Source organism: Perna viridis, chromosome 12, assembly GCF_037379345.1.
Source record: "Perna viridis isolate PV_CMFRI_1.1 ecotype Kerala chromosome 12, ASM3737934v1, whole genome shotgun sequence".
Classification (NCBI taxonomy): Eukaryota; Metazoa; Mollusca; class Bivalvia; order Mytilida; family Mytilidae; genus Perna; species Perna viridis.
In genome coordinates, this window is record NC_142456.1 from 30,588,922 (window position 1) to 30,610,529 (window position 21,608).

Sequence of the window (21,608 nt, forward strand, 5' to 3'; positions counted from 1 at the left end):
TTTAAAAAAAGTCTCAAAATTCATAATAGATATAGGTAACAACAAAATGACCGACTCATAAATACAAATTGGAGAGGAAGATTGGTCACTATGTTCCTAACTTTGTCAGGCATTTGAATATGGAATTAACGTTGATAATGATCTCTCAACCTGTTCCAAGTGGTACGATACGATACGCACAACATGTAGCTGTATACTTAAAATTATTATTTCGATTGTCCGATGACAGTTCAATTGAATAAGAAGGTTGCCTACATTCTTCACCATTATTTTCGATTATCACTACTATCATTCATTTTAAAAACTCTAACAACAAATAAACTACTTATTCAAAGAAAAAAATTATCAAAGTTCAATTAAATTGGTCTTAACTTGGTTCACTGGCGATAAATTGACGACCTGCTTAAATTATTGAAATGGATAATTGACTCACGTATTTTACCAGACATCATCTTTCTCCAAGGTGTTGAAAGTCATTTCATTTGAAGAAATAGTTTAAGACGCATGCAAAATGTGATATATTGTTGAAAAGTCTACATATTTTTATTTTTGATGTCTTGTTTTTCTAAAATGATAAAGTAAACAGAAATTAGCATATGTCTTTTCATACAACCCTTGGTCTGATGAGATGTGAATTATATAGAATGTTTTGTTGAATTCAAATAAAGGGAGATAACTCTTTAGTAAATAACAACATGTATAATAGAAACTATTATTTTTTATGCGAATTATTTTCTAGAACAAGGGTAGAATGAACAATTATAAATGTCATCATATGGAACCGTAAACAAACATAAGGCACCGACCATTGTTAAACTGATGGGGCCTGGGATAGAAGCAAACTCAATATAATTATTATCATCGAAGGTTTACAGTTGATTACGGTCTTGGCAGTTTGTCTTCGGGTAAGTCTGTTTTGCTGGTGAACCTGAAGTTACAGAATTTACTTTTCATATTTACAAGATCTTATAAAAATACAAGACCATCTTTTTCAATAATTTTATATTTTTATCGTTCTCAAGCGTCTTAATTTCAATGATAGCAAATTTGGTTTTGCACAAAAAATTTATAGAAGAATTTTTGTCGTAAATAAAACATAGAGCTCGCTCTAGACCTTTTTCTATTTTTGCTGTTTTTACCCAAAAATGCCATGTGAGCGGACAAGAGCTAAAAGTTGATTCAATAGTAATCCAGCGAACTAGTTATTTAGTATGAATTCTTGATCCTCAACGGTGATCCTGTCAAGAGAATTTTTTGGGGCCTCCCATACCTAAAACTTTGGATCTGCCACTGTGGGACGGCAGGTAGAAATAGGGTAGGTAGGGAAACTTGAAACACAGAAGTTTTTGGGCGTCAATTCAAAATACTCTCAATCCTTATAATTTAATTTAAGTATTAAAATTCAACCAGTAAATCTTTAAAAAAGTTTGATGACGTCACAGTCATTACAAAATTTTATCAATGCTACAATGGACGACATTATAAACGAGTAATAAACTGTAATTTTGCTTTAATGATAACAAATGCTCTTGAAAACATTAAGGTGTCTAGTAGTTTTTCTGCACAAATATGTGATTTGGCAAGTGAATTCAAACAGTATGTGTATTCAATTTCCTTATGTAAAGAAATATTCAATATGGTTATTCGATTTGTTCCAATGGTAATTCTCAAATTTACAAAAACCGATCATCCGTCAGTTTACATAACGAAACGGAGATCAGATCGATCACTGGTTGTCGATCCGTCAGCGATCAGACAGCCCGCGGTCATTGATCGGTCAAATAGTTGCGCGGATCGGTTCAGTGATTTTATCATCTGCATAATTATATAAGCTTGACGGATTTACAAAATCAAAAATGTCATTGAGAATAATATTCTTAATGAAGGGGTCCAATATGGATCCCTGCGATACACCAAACAGCATATATTAATAATAGTTTTGTCCAAATTTGACACCTTGCTTTCTATTACTCAAATACTCTTGGTGAGTTATAATAGGGTACAGTTCTGGCTCCATAATGCTGGATTTTCAATAGCAGCAAGCCGTGAGGAGGCAGTAAAAGCATTTGACAGATCCACGAAGATGACTCTAACGATCTTGCTAATATTGGACTATCGAGTGTCTCTTTCCAGTCCTTTTCATCTCTCATCATAGATGACCGACAACCAAGGCACGCCTAAACATAACAAGATAAGGACTAAAATTTCTATAAAAATATTCAGTCTATTGAATAAGAATAACACGCTCAATTATGTTTGACGCTGTAGGCAAAACGCTTACAAGACGATTATTACCCTTTTTTAAGCAAACTTTTTTCTGATGGATTGGACAGTTTTTGACTGTCTTCAAATAATCTGGAAAAACAAAATATGATAAAGGCATTCTGATTTTTCAAAAACTGGCGATGCACACATTAAAAGAAGAGGAGATACGTTGTCAACACATGTCGCCTTTTGTACTCAAATACTATTTATTTGTTTATATACGAATTTGCAATTAATATTGTGGAATTATCAATTGTCATACATCCCAATTCTCCATTTTTCATATCAATTTTTATTATACTTTTATTAACAATATCATTGATAGTTGGGTTGAAAAATATCAATGATAATGTTCGGGGTCATCAATGTCTCTGGCTACATTAACGAAATAGTTGTTAAAAATATCGTGTTTTTGATCTGTTACCAATTATTTATTTTCAAATATTATTTTTATTTACATTACAAGGCTTTGTTTAATAAAATGGCTTAATACTGGCACAAAAACCGTCGAATTATGGTCCGGAAACACGCCTCTCCATAACGTATTAATTCACTGATTGTTTTTTTAGTTGAGTGGGATAGTTTCGCTGAAGGGTATAAATTCAGCCAGGTTGCAGTTTTTTTTACATTGGAAATTTATCCCAAAAATTGTTCCTGATCAATCGCCTTCCTGAATGCTTCTTAAGTTCGTTTTTTTTAGGATGTATTGTGTTGGAGATATCTAGCTTGTAATCTAAGCTTGTATTTGTGTGTTAGTTAAAAGGCAGTTCTATGGAACCAGGGTTTGAATTATTATCAAAAGAATATGATTCAAGTATAACGACTGGGCGGGGAAAGTACATTAACATATCAAAAATTCATGAAAGAATTAGGATATATTTTACATAAAATGGAGGCATAACTTTTTGTAAGTTTAGACTGGTCTGGAACTGGCATGCCAGTTAACTGCGACTAGTCCTTTGTCTATTTAAAAAAATATATTCGGATTCTTTATTTCTGTTATAACAAAGGGTTCAGATCTTTTTGAACTGATTTTTAGATGTGTCTAAATGTGTAATATTATTTTCTACAGTTGTCAGATCTAAGAAGGGGGTTGTGATCACGCCAAAAGGTAGTCTATGGATAACATTTTCATCCAGGTGGGGTTATTGTCTCTTTGATATGTTCACCATACCTATTCTTGTTATATGAAATAATCAAATGTATACGTACGAAGAAACAAAAGTTTAAGAAGGTAGACCTAGGGTACTATAAAATACTTCTAAATACTTATAATCCAAAAGTTTATTGGAAAATTATGAATATGCTTTTAAAATCTGAAAAAGGTTCTTACAATATTTCCCCGTTAACAAATGTCTCAGATATTCAGTCACTGTCGAGTGCGGTGTACGAGGACGATGAAAAGTGCATCGTTTTAGATGAATACTTTTGTTCTATATCAAAGATTAAAGGAGCAAATTATCCTTTACCAAACATGGAGCGGAAATCAAGTAATAAAATATTTACCATAAATATAGAACGTTCCGAAATAACAGAGGTTATCAAAATTTTAAACACGAATAAGGCATTTAATAAATACATTCAATATTGCAAATCTCCCTCCAGCTGGAAGACCGCAAACGTAACTCCGATTTTTAAAAATAGGGATACCGCTATACCGTCGAATTAAAGACCTATTTCTTTGATAAGCTGTGTGGGCAATGTGATTAAGGGAATAATTCATAAACATGTCTACAATCACATATTTTGAAAAATAAGTTTGTACGAATACTAAAGCGGATTCCTCCCTGGATATTCAACAGTGCAACAATTATTCAAGCTTTATAACTCTGTTCTTGATAGATTAGACAAAAAGCAAACAAGGTTTTGTTTTTGTTTTTTGTTTTTTGTTTTTTTTTGTGACTTCTCGAAAGCATTTGATATAGTGTGGCATAAATTGAAATCATACGGTATAACTGGTGATCTTTTAAAATGGTTTGAGAAGAGTTGTATTTAAAAAATACAATGTCCCCGCTTTCGATGTATCAGCTGGAGTTCCACAAGGGTCTGTGCTAGGCCCTCTATTATTCATCATTTGTATAAACAATACATCTAAAAAACTAATTTCATTGACTACTTTTTGCAGATGATACATCATTTGGAGTTTCTGGGACCGATCTTATAAAAATAAAATCATATTAAATTTATAATAGATCATGATCTTGCTGAACTAGACGACTGGTCTATAAAGTGGTCCATGATGTTTAATCCGGATAAGACGGAAGTCTTAATGATTTCGAAAATGAATATACCTGCTATTAACATTCACTTCAATAATCAAGCAATTTTAATTCTCATAAACACTCATGTGTAACATTTAATCAAAATGGCAAACGGAATACTCACATTGACAACATCATAAAAAGTGCTATGAAACATATCAACGTGATGCGAAAGCTTAAATATAAAATTTGTAGGAATACTTTAGAAAAACTTTATCTAGTTTATGAATAGCTAGTTTAAGAATATGCATGTGTAGTATCGGACAACTGTGGTATAGTTTATTCGAATAAGTTAGAAAATGTGCAACTTGAAACTGCTAGAATTGTAACTGGATTACCTATTGTTACGAAGATAGATCTAATCTACCGCGAAACTGGATGGGAAACATTAAAATCTAGACTCGAGAGAAGAAAACCCCAAATGATGTATACACTTAACAACCAAATTGCATCTCAATTTCTGTGTAATTTACCTCCTCAAACAATTCAAAGTACTACTAACTATCCACTAACAAATGGTTCAGATATGTGTAGTCTGTAGACTTTCTAAAACAACATAATCATTTATTCCCTCTACGATAAGACATTGGAACAGACTAGATCATTAACAAGAGATTTTGTTTCGTTATCAAAACTCAAAAGTGAACTGAAACGTAAAGTAAAAACCAATATCCCCAAACACTATGCTTTTGGACACAGACGACTTAATATTGTTTTCTAACACAAATGAGAGGCGGAGCATCATTTCTTAACTGTGACCTTCATAGAGTAAACATTGTTGGAAATCCAACTTGCAGATGTGGATTCAAAGTAGAAACTCAATACCACTATTTTTTTCGAATGTAGTTTATACAGTCTCCTAAGGCAGAAATTAATGAATGATCTTGTGTGATTACCGGGAAATTTGCCAATTAATCTAGAACTATTTTTTATATGGACATGAGGATATATCCAACGAACAAAACGTATTATTACTGAGTCTATTTTTGAATATATAATAAACTCAAAGAGATCCCTTGTTGCTTAACTTTATATTACACTTAACAACCAAATTTCATCTCAATTTCTGTGTAATTTACCTCCTCAAACAATTCAAAGTACTACTAACTATCCACTAACAAATGGTTTTGATATGTGTAGTCTGTAGACTTTCTAAAACAACATAATCATTTATTCCCTCTACGATAAGACATTGGAACAGACTAGATCATTAACAAGAGATTTTGTTTCGTTATCAAAACTCAAAAGTGAACTGAAACGTAAAGTAAAAATCAATATCCCCAAACACTATGCTTTTGGACACAGACGACTTAATATTGTTTTCTAACACAAATGAGAGGCGGAGCATCATTTCTTAACTATGACCTTCATAGAGTAAACATTGTTGGAAATCCAACTTGCAGATGTGGATTCAAAGTAGAAACTCAATACCACTATTTTTTTCGAATGTAGTTTATACAGTCTCCTAAGGCAGAAATTAATGAATGATCTTGTGTGATTACCGGGAAATTTGCCAATTAATCTAGAACTATTTTTTATATGGACATGAGGATATATCCAACGAACAAAACGTATTATTACTGAAGTCTATTTTTGAATATATAAAAAACTCAAAGAGATCCCTTGTTGCTAAAGTTTATATTACTTTTGTTGAACAGGCACACCATAACACAAAGCACACGTCTCATTTTGTTTATCTTTTCTCTTCCATATTCAACCTTTTAAAGCTTTTTCTCCATTTCTTCATCTGTTTCACATGAGAAATTTTCAAAAACAATATATTTCTGTATGCGCATGCTCATAAGATTATTGTATATTTCTTAACGGGAAAAGAATTCATAAGTAAGATGTATTTGTGTCTAATCCCTTTGTACGTTCTTCGACAAATAAAGTATGTTTAACATAAACTTAGGGCAGAGGCATAACTCCTACAAGTTAATTGTACATTTGTATAAACCATTATACATAGATATTATGTAAGCATCTAGGTATTTTGGATTGGTTTCATTCTGTTTCAATTGAATGCTTAATAGGCATTGATGAAATTGAATTTGATGCAAACAAGTCACTGATTTCAAGAGTTACTTCCTTTACCATAGGTCTACCTCCTTAAGACTACAAATTGAATTGGTTTGGCCTTGATATACATTTGTCTGGTAGTGTATTTAAAGGCACGCAAAACAATAGTTTTGAAGGAAACAAGTTTGGATAAGAAATCAAGGGAAACTGGATTCGAACGGTAATCAAAAGAATATGTTACAAGAATAACTACTAGAGAGCTTCATATACACACACAACAAACAGCATAAAATAACATAATAGCACTGCCAAAGAAAAAAAATGAAACCTGTTCTCCACTCACAACTTGGAGCAAGGACCAGGTAGGGAAAGCGTCTTTTTTGTCTAAAAATAACAACCAAGTTGCACGGAAAATGTCAAGTCAAGGATAAACGAAAGAGCAAGGAATGACGTATTTCAAAAGTATCCCTATGTGAGGAACTAGGTGATATATTTTACCTGTACTTTTTGTGTCACTACTTTTTTTAAAGAAAAATTTTAAATAGAATACCATAACGTTTATTTTGAGTAATTTGGAGCAAAATGACAGCATGGATTCATGTTTATATGTAGAGCATAGGTATTTTCTTCAGTCGTTCGAATGTCAAACACCTTGAAATGGCTAAGGTAGTCTTTTAAGGGACATAACTCTTGCAAATCATTAGAACGTTTTCAGCGTTTTACACCAATATCATACAAGCATCAAAGTAACTTGGATTATTTCATTCTGTTTCAAATGAAAGCTGGTAAGGCTTTGGTGAAATTAAATATGATACAAACATATCATCGATTTCAAGAGCTATATCCCTTACCCTAGGTCTACCTTCTTAATAAGAAGATTTGATATTTGTATCCGACAAATCATTCACCTGTTAAAACGTTCTTGTGAATTATCGTTTCTTACAGTTTTTTAACTTGTTTATTATTTACACGGATGATCGTCTAGTAAAATCATTTGACAAATGTATTTTTTATTTGGATTATTATTGCACTACAAACAACATCTAAACAACCTGAATATCAAGTGTCAAATGCTTAAAGTAATGACAAATTTAGTGTTAATAGAAGACTCTTCCGACTTGTGTTTACTTCATATTTCTAGCATACATTACGTTTGAGAGCTGTAAACTTCAATAGATCACCTGTAAAAAATTTTGCTCTGATTAAAAACTAGATTCTTGCGCACGCGTGAAACGGAAAAGACGATGATTTGTTGTTGTTTGTTATTTGTCATTTATGACATTAAATTTGTGGACAGAAATACTGTATGATTTTAACAAGCGAGTTGATAATTTTCATTCAATTGTGATGTTGAACCGGTAAGTTTTATTTACGTACCTTCATCTTAATTACGGTATTGTTCGCCATTTTTCATGCAATGGCATCGACAATGGAATGCATAACTATTATTGCAATAACCATAAAAGATCACAAATGGAAACAATTCAAATAAGACACTGAATAATGTGAAAACGTGTCTAAACCAGAAACCTGCACATGTCCTATCAATAGGTCAAAAGTTTATATGCCCACATATTTTTTCATTGGCTTTCTTGGAAATGTATTGTAAATTTATTAGTAAGAGAAGACTTACTTCTAAGTTACTTCTAAGACATTTGTAATACTGTTCATTGCCATGTATTATTTATACAGCATGTGTATTAAGAGTAAGCAAGGGATCCAGGGTTATAGCAGTAATCAAAAGAATGTAATCCAGGGACAAAGACCAGACATGGAAAACAGACATACACAACGAAGAACATGAAGTAACTAAAATCATACATACAAAGTACTTAAATAAAGAAATAGTCAATATGGTTATTAGATTCGTCCCAATGGAAATTCTCAAATTTTACAAAAACCGATCATCTGTCAGTTTACATAACGAAACGGAGATCAGATCGGTCACCGGTTATCGATCCCTCAGCCAGCAGTCATTGATCGGTCAAATAGTTCCGCGGATCGGTTCAGGGACTGTATCATCTGCATAATTATATAAGGTTGACGGATTTACAAAATCAAACATGTCTTTGAGGATAATATGTTTTAATGGAAAGGCCTAATATGGATCCCCGAGGTACACCTTTCAGTATATATTGATAAGAGTTTATATCGTCCCAACTTTGACACCTTATTTTCTGTCACTCAAATACTCTTGGTGAGTTATAGGGTACAGTGCTGGCTCCATAATGCTGGAGTTTCAATAGCAGCAAGTCGTGAGGGAGGCAGCTAAAACATTTGACAGATCCACGAAGATGACTCTCACGATCTTGCTAATATTGGACTATCGAGTGTCTCTTTCCAGTCCTTTTCATCTCTCATTATAGATGACCAACAACCAAGGCACGCCTAAACATAGCAAGATAAGGACTTAAATTTCTATCAAAATATTCAGTCTACTGAATATGAATAGTATTTTCAAATATGTTTCATATTATAGGCCTTACATGACGATAATTACCCTTTTCAAGTAAACTGTTTTTCTGATGGATTGAACAGTATTTGACTGTCTTCAAATAAACTGGAAAAAAAGAAGATGATAAAGGCATATTGATTTTAGATTTTTTTCAAAAACTGGCGATGCACACTTAACAAGAAGTGGAGATATGTGGTCAACACATGTCGCCTTTTGTACTCAAATACTATTTATTTGTTTTTATACAAAAGTGCCATTAATATTGATGAATTGTTGAAATATCAATTTACGTACATGTTAATTTTCCATTTTTAAAATCATTTTTATTATACTTTTATAAACATTATCATTGGTCGTTGTATTGACAATATCAATGATAATGTTCGGGGTCATCAATGTCTCTGGCTACATTAACAAAGTAGTTGTTAAAGATGTCGCATGTTTTTGATCTGTTACAAATTATTTTTATTTTCAGAAAACAAAATTCTTTTCTTATCAATTGCCTTCCTGACCTGACTGTTTCTTAAGTTCGTTTTATTTTTCATTTTGAAGATGTACTGGATTAGAGATATCTAACTTTGAAGCTTAGGTTGGAACCAGGGTTTGAATTGTAATCAAAAGAATATGATTCAAGGATAACGACTGGACGGAGAAAGTATACTAACATATCACAAGTTCATGAAAGAATTGGGTTAGATTTTACATACGATGGGGGCATAACTTTTTGTAAGTTTAAACTGGTCTGGACTGACTTGCCAGTTAACTGCTAGTAGACCTTTGTCCATTTTTGTAATTTATGTTCGGTTTCTTTATTTCTGTTGTTATTTATAACAAGGAATTTAGATCTTTTTGAACTGATTTTTCTGTGTTAATATTATTCTCTACAGTTGCCAGATTTTAGAGGGGGGTTGTGATCACGTCAAGAGGTAGTCTATGGCTAACATGTTCATCCAGGTGGGTTTATTGTCTCTTTGACATATTCACCATACCGATTCTCGTTATCTGAAATAACCAAATGTTTAAGTACGGAGAAACAAAAACTTTAGAAGGTAGACCTAGGCTAAGGGGCATAACTTTTACAAGTCACTTGTACGCTTGTACAAACCATTATACATAGATATTATGTAAGCATATAAGTAATTTGGATTAATTGAATGCTTAAAAGGTTTTTTGTGGAATTAAACATGATGCAAACATGTCACTGATTTCAAGAGTTACTTTACTATTGTCGTTTCTTACAGTTTATAACTTGTTTATTGTTTACACGGATGATTGTCTAGTAAAATCATTTGACAAATATATTTTTTTATTTGGATCAGTAATGCGCTACAAATAACATATAAACAAGCTGAATATCAAGTTTCAAATGCTTAAATTAATGACAAATTTAACGTTGATAAAAGACTCTTCTGACTTATGTTTACTTTATATTTCTAGCATAAATTACGTTTTAGAACTGTAATCAACAAGATCATTCAATCATCTCCATGAAAGTTCGTATTTTAGAAAAAAATTACCATTCTACGAACAGACCCGTTCTAAGTAAAATTAGGGAAAGAGATGAGTACTGGATACGCAGACTAGGTACTCCAATGCCTTACTGATGCAATGACAACATCAAAAGTATAGGAAACTTTCAAGCCAATATAACAATAGCATTAATATGATGAATTTATTTGACAAAAATCCAAGACAGGAAAGGAGTCATGGCCATCGCCACTATACGTCACCTAAGTTACATGATGTCTCCATAAATGGTCTCCTTCCTTTCATACAAAAACATCTTGGACTTCATCACATTAGAACCAAACTTTATGCTATACCTCTCACTCTACTACACTCCCTTTACAAGATAAGTCTTTACACTCCTGTTTCTGACCCCACCTCATCATTATACAGACTTGTTGTCATCATTTGGATATTTGTTTCCACAGACTCTTTAAACCAGTTTGTGTGAAAAGTCAAGATGAAGAAAAACGATCATTTCTTCCACTACCGTTTGTCAACAAAGGTATAGATGCAATTAATTTGGCTAACATCCTCCATCACAATAACGTTTCCAACAAAATTTCCCCATATGTCAAAAACAAATCCATACCAATTATTTCATATTCCTATACTTCACCCATTGCATCCAAAATTTTCAATTATGAAAGGCTATTGCAGAACCTCGCGATTGAGAACTTCAAGGTTAAACCACCTGACTGTTCTTGCAAAACCTCGCCATTCAAATATGGTCATTGTGGTCACGTTGTTACGGGAGATTTAACCATTATCAAAAACGAATCTGTGCGTAATATCCTTTCTAAAGGTCCCAAGTACCGGGAACCACCTCCATAAATTGGAATTATAACTTTAAAGTTCTTATGGATCCGTAGATGACTATGCAAGAAAATGGATAAAAGGAGAACAAGAAGACATTGATTCTCTGTCAGAGGGGTTAAAGGCCGTGAGGTCTTTAATTTTGAAACGAATGAAAGTTTTAAGTAGGTCAATGAGTGCCAAGGCTACATTCAAAGACCCCGATGTAGCAAAAACATTGTCCACTGTACATGGCAAATATGTTGTCGTACCAGCAGACAAAGCCCAAAACAACATTGTTCTTGTCTTCAAAACGTTTTACATCCAATGTTTATGATCAGAGGTAGACGTAGAAAATATTAGCAGTGATAAGACCTATACTGCTACCACTCTCTCCAAAGAGGAGATTATGGAAAACCATAAATCTGTGCTATCCTCTTTTGGTCGCTCTACCAAGGACGATGATTGTGATTTACCTTATATATACTGGATTCCTAAACTCCACAAGTATCCATACAAACAACGTTTCATAGCTTGATCTGCAAAATGTACCACCAAAGCTCTTTCAAAACTTTTAACTTCTATACTCACAACTGTACTCCCAAAGTGGTATTAATTCAATGTGGATCCTGAAAAATTCGAAAGATCTTTTGGAGACAATCACTTCAAGACTATTATCTGAATATAATAGCATTAAAACCTATGATTTTTTCAACACTGTATACTTCTATTCCCCATACTCAGTTAAGATCCCGACTTAAAAACATTATACATACAGAGTTCATGATGACGACCATGAAACTTTTGTAGTGATGATTTCGATATTATAGCAACATAACCCTTTTCCATAAGCCCATTTGATAGAATTCTAGCGCGATACAAAAAAACAAGCTCTTGCATAACGTATGAATTGTGATATAAACACTCAATACGCAGGTGCTGAAGGGATGCTGCCACAGATGAAAGGAAAGTTGACAATTTTGAATGAAAAGTCATCGCGTTTGTCGTAAAGTTTGGTCAGTAGTTTTCCTTTACCATCGATTTCTAAGTGTAGGTCAAGATATGAGGCTGACCTCACCTCACAGTGTCTGTAGTATCCTTTATCTCAAGTTCTTTGGGGTAGATGCGATATATCAAATCCCCAAAATTAGGATTGTTTAAAGATTATACGTCATCTTTATATTGGAAACTGAGATTAAAGGATATAGCTGAACGATATTCTTTTTTTTTCGGATCAGATAAGCCATAAAGTCAGCCTCATAAGAGTGAAGAAAAGGTCAGCATATAAGAAGTTATATTTTGGTAAGTTAAGTGGGTTTTCACCTTCTTGTATTTTCTATGTCAACACCAAAATAAACGGTTATGACAATTTAGCCTACAGCTCATGTATAAAATTTATTCCGAAAGTAGCAACATAAAATGAAGTTAAATTTAGCTACTCAAAAGCGATAAAACGTAAATCTTGTTTTTGTTTTTGTTTTTTTTTTCAGTTCTCATATGTATGTTTTTTTCGGTCATTTCATTGTGTATATTGACCGTCTATGTTTCTTGTTCTCACGTTTGGGCCATTATTTGGATTTTGACGCTACGGTACTTTTGCCAATGATTAACACACCACAAACCCAGAAACGACAATTCACAAAAGTTTAACAGGTGAACAATTTTGGATACAAAATACAAATCTCCTTATCAATTTTCAATGACTACCTAAGCCGTTTGAATTAGAGCATAAAAAAATAATATTAAAAATAAATTAATTTGAAATAAAAACTGTAATCTGATTGGTTAAAATAATTTTGTTGTATCTTAATGGATAAAAAAATATTGACACGTCCCTATTCAGTTAAATTCAAAGCTACATCGCGCAATAAATAATGTATACATGGAAAATTTATATTATTCTTCAATAGACGAAATTTATATCATTGCCAGTTCTTAACTAAAAATTTCAATCGATAACTTGTAAAATAACTCGTTTTGATTAAATATATATATACATATATATATATATATATATATATATATATATATATATATATATATATATATATATATATATATATATATATATATATATATATATATATATATATATATCTTAAACATTTGCTACAGATACAGTTAAGTGCAGACCAAGCATAACCAGGTAACGCGTGTCGATATTTAACTTGAAGTTCACTTAAAGGACACGACGATAATTTCGTTAAAGCGTATAAAATGTTTACTTTTAAAATTTAACTGTGCATCTAATTTTAAGTAAACTTCAGTGTTCACTTTTGCGTTCAGTCCTCGCGTTCACTTCGGCGTTCATTTCATGCGTTCACTATCGTGTTCACTCACGCGTTCACTTTTCCGCTTTTACTTGCGTTTACTTGCATTCACTTTGAAATTGCTTTTACTATTGCGTCCACTACGATTTTATTTATTAATTACAAATATAATCTACGTATCTATGTGCAAGTGTCGGGAAAAATGAATGTAAAATAAATTTAGTTAATAGTTTTTTTTTGTCGCTTCGCAGAACTGGCACTAATACCCGGAGATTTTACTGAATCGTCCATTTCTTACTAGATAAAAATGTGAATAATATGTAAGATACTTAGCCAATTTAAAATATATATATATATATCTTGAAGAATTTAACCACAATGTGACGTCTTTGTGTATGGTAATATTATATAGGAAATACGTGTTATTTCAAAACACTAGAAGTTACCTGTATTGTTGACCTTCTTATTCGTAAGTTTTTTTTATCTTTTATTTTACTTATATCTCAACTAGGTACATGTAGTAATGGTCGCTTGAGAAAATGTGTGTTAAAAAAGGCCAGAAGGAACCAAAGATTATATTTTTTCTCTGGTAATCTTAAAATTTTGAAATCCTTGAATAATGAAGATACATGAAATGTTGCTACTTTTGTAAATATTATTCGTGTGGTAAATAATATATGCAGTTCCATCTATGGTAATGCTATGACAAATTTAAGGGTTGTTGGATATCTTTCAACATATGTCAGCAAGAACCGTATTATGTAATCTAAATTATCACTCAATACAAACAATGACAGTAGCTTTTTAAATTTCGCTAATTTTCCTGTTCAAATATAGCCGAAAAAAATGAAGTAAAATGTATTAATTTTTTGCTTTAGATGATACACTCAGCATAAGACTATATAGCTAATTTCAGACAACAACCAAAATTCCTTCGAACTTGTGTCCCATCAAAATATAAGTCTTAATCGAGCAATCTATTCATGAGAGAGAAGATTAAGGCGAAATAATTTGGATGGAGAGACGGAACGACGGTCGGTGATTCCAATATACCATCCACTCGTAGAGTATTACTACATATGTATTTGTTTTTCATTCAAGCTGCCGAAAAGAATTTCTCTCAAAACGGACTTGAATTCTAAATCTATTTACTTGTGGTTTGCTATGAACAGAAGTGAACATTCGTAATATAAATTGACTGTATATGCGAAGAGTTGACGCGAAAGTGACCTAAAAATAGAAGTAAAAGTGAACGAGACAGAGAGCCCGGAGTAGACGCGAAAGTTAACGCGAAGTGGACGCAAAAATGAACGCGACAGTAAACGAAGAGCAGACGCAAAGTAAAAGCGTTAGTTAACGAAAAAGTAAGGGCGGAAAATAGACACGTTCACTTTGAGAGTGAACGCGCGTTAATTTGTATGTTGTATTTCAGGTGCACTTAAGGACTAGTAAACGTTAACTGAACATTCACTTGTGGTTATGCTTGGTCTACACGCAACTGTATTATGAATTTTCCTTTGTAATTTCAGTTGAATGATCCAAGCAATAAATTTCTATTTTTGGATGATGAATAGAATAACTTAATCTTACCAGTGAGTTGCTTGATCAAATCTATAAGCACGGCAAATGGCACACCTTTTTGCTTGTCGATAAATTTTGCGTTATACCGAAATACCTTTCTTTCAATTCCTTTTAAGTACATGAGCAATTAAAATGAATATGGCCATTTGAATGGTTCAGTTGTTACAATGTAGTATAAATATCAATATTATATGTAAGTGAAAAGGTTCGTTAAGATGAAATTTATTTTAGTCCACATGGCTTGAAGGGTAATATGAGATATTGTCATAACTCAACGTCCGTCATCGTGGTCGTTCACAATTTAAAAAAATATAATCGTCTGATAATACTGGACCAATTAAAAGCAATCTTGGTATGAATGTTCTTTACAGTATTCTGCCTAAAACGGGTGTTGGGATTTTTATCAGTTCAGATCGGTCATCGATTCGTCAAATAGTTGAGAGGGTCATTCAAGGACTATAAGGCAATTTTTATTAAAAAAAAAAAACTAATTTTAATGGGAGGCAGTTTTGATACCATTTAATGCCATAAAAGGCATGGATACAATTACACAGTTTAGGGCCCAACAAGTAATGACGATCGTGTTTTCTTTTAAAATGGAAAATTCTTATTTGATGCAATTGTTATGTGATATATGTTTTAGATAGAACATGCAAATGTAAGCAACATTTTCTTTATGATACACCACTTGAATGGTATAGATTTCCCACTTATTCCATATACCATCCTCTGTTCCCCATTAGTCCCATTCCCATTCCCCACAGAAAAATTCCATCTCTATACAATCCCCATCGTACATTACTTTTCGAATATTCACATTATCAAAATTAATTTTACATTTTTAAATTCTTCAACATTTTAGCTGATATGTTTTAATTGAATTTAATAGCTTTTTCATATCAATAAATATTTTAAAACTTACTTCTCCTTCGTGTCCATTCAAAATCCCCATCCTCCCAATTCAAAATCCCCATTCTTCCCATTCAAAATCCCCATCCCCCCATTGTCATTCTCCATCTACAAGTTTTTCGTGGAGTCCTAGTTACTGATTTACTTTTGTTACTTTGTATGTATTATTTTAGTTACTATATGTTCTTTGTTGTGTATGTCTGTTTTCCATGTCTGGTCTCTGTCCCTGGGTTACATTCTTTTGATTTCCGCTAGAATCCTGGTTCCCTTGTTTACCCCCATTACCCCATCCTCCTATATACAATAGAATGGGAAGTTTTGAAGTACTGCATGACTTCATATTATACTGAAATCCATCTAAAACGAACTACATTTAAAAATATTTCGGTTTAGACAAGTGTTTGGTTTACTAAGGTTTAAAACTCAATCTGATATTAGAATACTTCAGAAAGTGTCTTATTCTGCCAAGTTTTGAGATTTTTAGGATTTAATATAGACATGTTTCAATGTGCATTTAGCTGATTAAACATTTAATAGCATATCCATACTTTCTTATAAAAAAATCACAGGTTTTAATGTATTGTATATTCAGATAATAATCTAGAAATGAGGGTTTCCAGAAGATCTTTCAAATTTTTAAGAATCCACATTAAATTAATACCACTACGTGAGTAGGTAGGATTGGAGACCCTCTTATGATAGCTGTGAGTATAGAAGGTAAATTTTGCAGATTCAGCTTTGTAGCGTTGTTTGTATGGACTCTTGTAAAGTTTAAGAATCAAGTACATAAACGGTAGATTATAATCATCGTCTTTGGTAGAGAGACCAAAAGTGCGTAGCACAGATTTATGGTTTTCCACAATCTCTCATTTGGAGAGTGTAGTATCAGTATAGGTCTCATTACCGGTATTATATTCTACGTTTACCTCTGATAACTAATATTGGATGAAATACATTTTGCTGACAAGAACATTGTTGTTTTGGGCTTTGTCTGCTGGTGCGATAATTCATTCGTTATGTACAGTAGGCAACGATTGCCAAAGAATGGTGTCGGTCTGCAGTCTGGTGCTATTGCAATGTGTAAAATCATTTTTTTTCCTATTTGGAAACTATATATATTTCAAGCCCATTTAAAGCCTATTACTTAAATTGCCTTATTGAGGAATTGGTCATTGATAATAACATCCTTGGTAATGCCACATACAAACGAACTACTTTTGACAAAAATTAAATCCAAAACAACCATAAGTCCTTCATGTCTTCTCTCAACATCGAAGCAAATGTGAGGACTTACTTTACTTGCACTGGATTACTGAACTTTATAAGAATTCATACAAAGAAAGGTTCTTCATCTTGCTCCACTATGAAGATGTTAATTTAGAATTTACAAAGATATCGTTCGTAGTGAAGGATGGACAGCAAGCTAGTTGCAATACAAGCTACTCTCATAGTGACATTAATCATATTTGGGCACTTAAAAATTCTAAGATTTACTTCAAAATCTAAAATCTCGCAGCTTTTCGGGAATTAATACTCTCCAAAATTTTGACTTCCCAACTCTTTACACTACATTGCCACATGAAAAATTGAAATCTCGTTTGAAAGGACTTATTCGTAAATCTTTTGTTGATTCGAAAAATTATGTTGTTCTTGATCACAAATCTGCTTATTTTTTTAAAACATTGCAGAAAGGTAAAGTGTGCTACACAGAAACATGTTTACGATATGTTTGATATCCTCATTTATAATATAATTGTGACATTTGAAAGAGCTATTTTTCAACAATAATTTGTGCTCCACTCCAGGCCGATATTTTTTTATATATTTATACGAGACTGAATTTCTTCAGAATCTCGTAAAGAATATAAATATTTGAAATTTTATAACTGTACATACAGAAGTATTGATGATGTATTGTCCATCAACGACTCTAAATGGTTACCTTCAATGTACCCACCAGGGTTCGAGATAAAGGAGACTACAAAATAGTTATTTTGCATCTTGTTTGGACCTATATCTCGAATTTGACGACTGTGGTCATCTCAGCTTTAAGATTTATGATAAAAAGAAACTATTTTGATTTTAATATCACAATATCCTTACCAGTGCTGCAATATCCCTTCACCCCCTGCATATGATGTTTATATTTCACTATTCAATACGATAGAGCAATTATTCTCTGCTCTTATAAATATTTGCGTAACAGACTCCTGAATCAGGGGTATGAAGAAATGAGTCTCAAAAAGTCCCTTATCATATTCTTTGTCAGTCCATGGTTGACAAATACTCAGTTTCTTCTAATGAGTAATGGCAGAGGGAGGTTTAGCGCCCTATAAAACCTACATTTAACCCATTTCGTTTGAAATACAAATGTACCTGTATCTGTACTAAGTCAGGACCATGGCGATACCAGCTACTCCGATGATGTAATTTCTTTTTTTGACAGATTTATTTGTGATTTGACTTGATTATTGATCGGATTAATCTTCATACCCATATCAAGGGTATTCTTCTTCATGCTCTATAAGCTCCTTTTTAAATTGCTGGGCTGGAATTAATATGTACCAGGACACCAACTTATTAACTTAAGTGTTCATATGTATTTGACAAAACCATTTAAATCTCCTTTTGAATTTTATTTGATTTTTCTTTTCAATGTAATGCATATACCCTCAGTGCTGAAAAATTAGTATGATTATCACGAAAAAAGATTTTCATTTTCAAACATCAGACTGATATGAAGTTCAGGTTCATAAATAACCTAACATCTTTCAAAAAGTCATAATTATGAAAACAAATTTCTACTAATACTTGTTTCTCAGGCATTTGTCAAAACAGTTAAGTTTTCTCATACAAAAATCTTAAAAATATTTTCGCCATTTTTGTGTTCACTAAATTGCACTTTACAAGAAGAAAATAATTTCTCCCAACTTTCTTAACTAGTTTGATGTTTTGCTCAAATTACTAATGGGACATACTGGATGCATATCAACTACCTACCAAGTTGACAAAAATATAACTAACTTCTATCACTGAATTGTTCGTACGCAAAAATTTAAAATAAGATAATTGTTTTGATGTACAAACAAGGGTATAGTTTATTTCCCCCTTACCTTATTGAAAATTACTTCATTATTTGCTCATTTGCTTTTGTTACTTTGTATGTATGATTTAAGTTACTTTATGTTCTTTGTTGTGTATATCTGTTTTCCATGTCTGGTCTTTGTCCCTGGATTACATTCTTTTGATTACCGCTATAATCTTGGTTCCCTTGATTACTGTTTTATTGTTGTCCATTAATGTTTTAATGAAATGTGTTTATAAAAACAACAACTAACATAGCAACCAGTAAAGTGTGCTTCAAGGGTTATGACCATTCTGGTTAGATCGACCTTTCTTTTCAGGTTAGGGTCTAAGTTAATTAAATGCAGATTTTCACTTCTCAGATTATTTTTTTCAATGATATACAAACAAAAGTAATATGAGTTAGGCACAGCGTACAACTGAGAAAAGCACGCATTTTTATACATATGTTAATCATTGAAAAAGGGGCCATAGCTGAAAACGGCGAGTTAAGAAAGATTAACGGTTGTGCATTTAAAGTAAATAATTGGGCCAAGCGGATGAAGATACTGTAAATATTTTCCCAGTGTACTTTCTAAGGACTTTCGTGTCATGGTTAAACAAAATTATGTTGCGAAACAAAATGAACAAACATCGGTATGAAATGCTAAAGGTCCACGATACAGCATTCCATATAACCATTTCAGCTGACCTAGTCTGATTGGTGTTAGTCGATGAAAGTATGCTTATCATCATGCAAATAGCCAAACACTTAGTACACCTCTCCGTATAGAAAAAGAAAGTTATAAGACAAGACAGCTAGGCACTGCAATGATAACATCAAAGGTATTGGAAACATGTCAAGTCCTCAATGCAGCGTGTCAATGTTATGGGCATTTTGAACACCCATCCTAGGACTAAAAGTCATCATGGTCTAAAATGACGTCAACTACTTCACGCTTGAACATCATCGGAGCCAATGTCATTATCAGAAATATTTCACCACCTTCTTTTCTCAACTTCAAAAGCATCTTGGGTTACATAAAATTCGTACAAATCTCTTCTCAATGCCTGCTAATATTTTTAAAAACTTCCATGATTTGGTACTTGACACAGTAGGCATAGGTACTTTTCATCCAAGTACAGATTGGCGAGTATTATTTGTGATGTTGCTTCTTTCCGACTTCGAAGCCCCTTTATGACAAAAACAGAAATGTCTATCTGCACATGCCATTTGCAAATAAAGATATTAATGTGATTAACATCAGCAACATTCTTAGCCGTAAAGAATTGATGACAGAAATCCCACCATATTTCAAAAATAAATCTGTTTATATGGTCCCTATAGTTACACAAACACAATTGAATGTATTTCTTTTTTTATAAACAAACGTTGCAGGACCTAAGCGTAGAAGCAAACATCGGTAACCATCTGACTTGTGACTGTTCCAAATCTTCTTTTGTGAACAATTCCTCCATATCATCAATGGTGATCTAAACATTATTCAAAATAGTGAAAAACCTCTAAAAAGTGATATCAAGCTCAAAGTTCGAAGACCGACGCAGCTTCTCCTTAAAGTTCAAGACTGATTTTGAAACTCGTTGCATGGATTTAGATATTTTTATTGTATTTACCACACTATCACTAATATCACTTTCTTATCACTTTCTATTTTCCCTTAAAGCACAACAATGTACCAAAAAGAACACATTTAGAGTCACTATGGGGTTGTCGTCTCTTTGCTTTACACAGGCAAATACGTTTGCATGATATTCTTATTCAACGTGATTTACACATGAAAACCTCATGTGAAATTCACGTAAAGGCTCGATGCACATGAAAATCAAGTAAAATTCATGTTAAAATCATATGAAATACTTGCGTCTGTATACCAGCAAGCTACTTTGCAATAGATTTGATAGCTGATGATCCCAGATTTCTCCTGTAGTGATGGTTTACAGTTATGCATTGGTCTCAAACAAAAATCAGATTGGCGACAATCTCAGTAAAGATCTGTGTGTATGAAAATTAAACTATGTTGGTTGTTGTAACCAAACAGTGAGAAACATTTGACAATTATACTTACGGATTATGTTGTTGCATATTGTACAAAGGAAGCAACTAAAGCGCATATAGCTGCAAACGTGTTTAAGTAGCAGTTTATATAAAATATTTATAAAATCAGTCAGGAAGTGATTCATGCTTCATGCATGTCTAAAACCCACCAAATTCATTTTGTACTTCTTTTTCAGAACTAGCTATAGACCACATAAGCTGTCTTAGTTTTTTTTTCCAATTTGGATATTGGGCAGTTGAGATCAAGTTTAAATAAATTGTATATGAAATTAGCATATTGTAAGAGTTATCGTTCATGATTTGGTTTGTTTTGGTTGACTTTAGTGGGAGGTTAAAGTGTAATTTTCTCAAAAGTACAGATCTAAATACAGAAAAGACTATTGTTACATAGAAATATGGCATATTTA

The 21,608-nt window shown here is 32.6% G+C and overlaps 1 protein-coding gene across 6 annotated transcripts in view; it reads left to right on the forward strand.

Moving 5' to 3' along the window:
• The window catches only part of LOC148601993 (uncharacterized), a 50,042-nt gene that overhangs the window by 13,084 nt on the left and 15,350 nt on the right, over window positions 1-21,608 (forward strand). For 2 of the 6 annotated variants that reach the window (XM_088556215.1, XM_088556216.1), the window contains exon 2: window positions 12,540-12,603. The exons of 2 other annotated variants lie outside the window; for them this stretch is intronic. The gene's annotated coding sequence lies outside the window, so the exon portion shown is untranslated. Of the gene's footprint in view, window positions 1-7,607; window positions 7,904-12,539; window positions 12,604-21,608 lie in introns of those variants that run through there. 2 more of the 6 variants (XM_088556214.1, XM_088556210.1) reach the window with 2 other exon arrangements.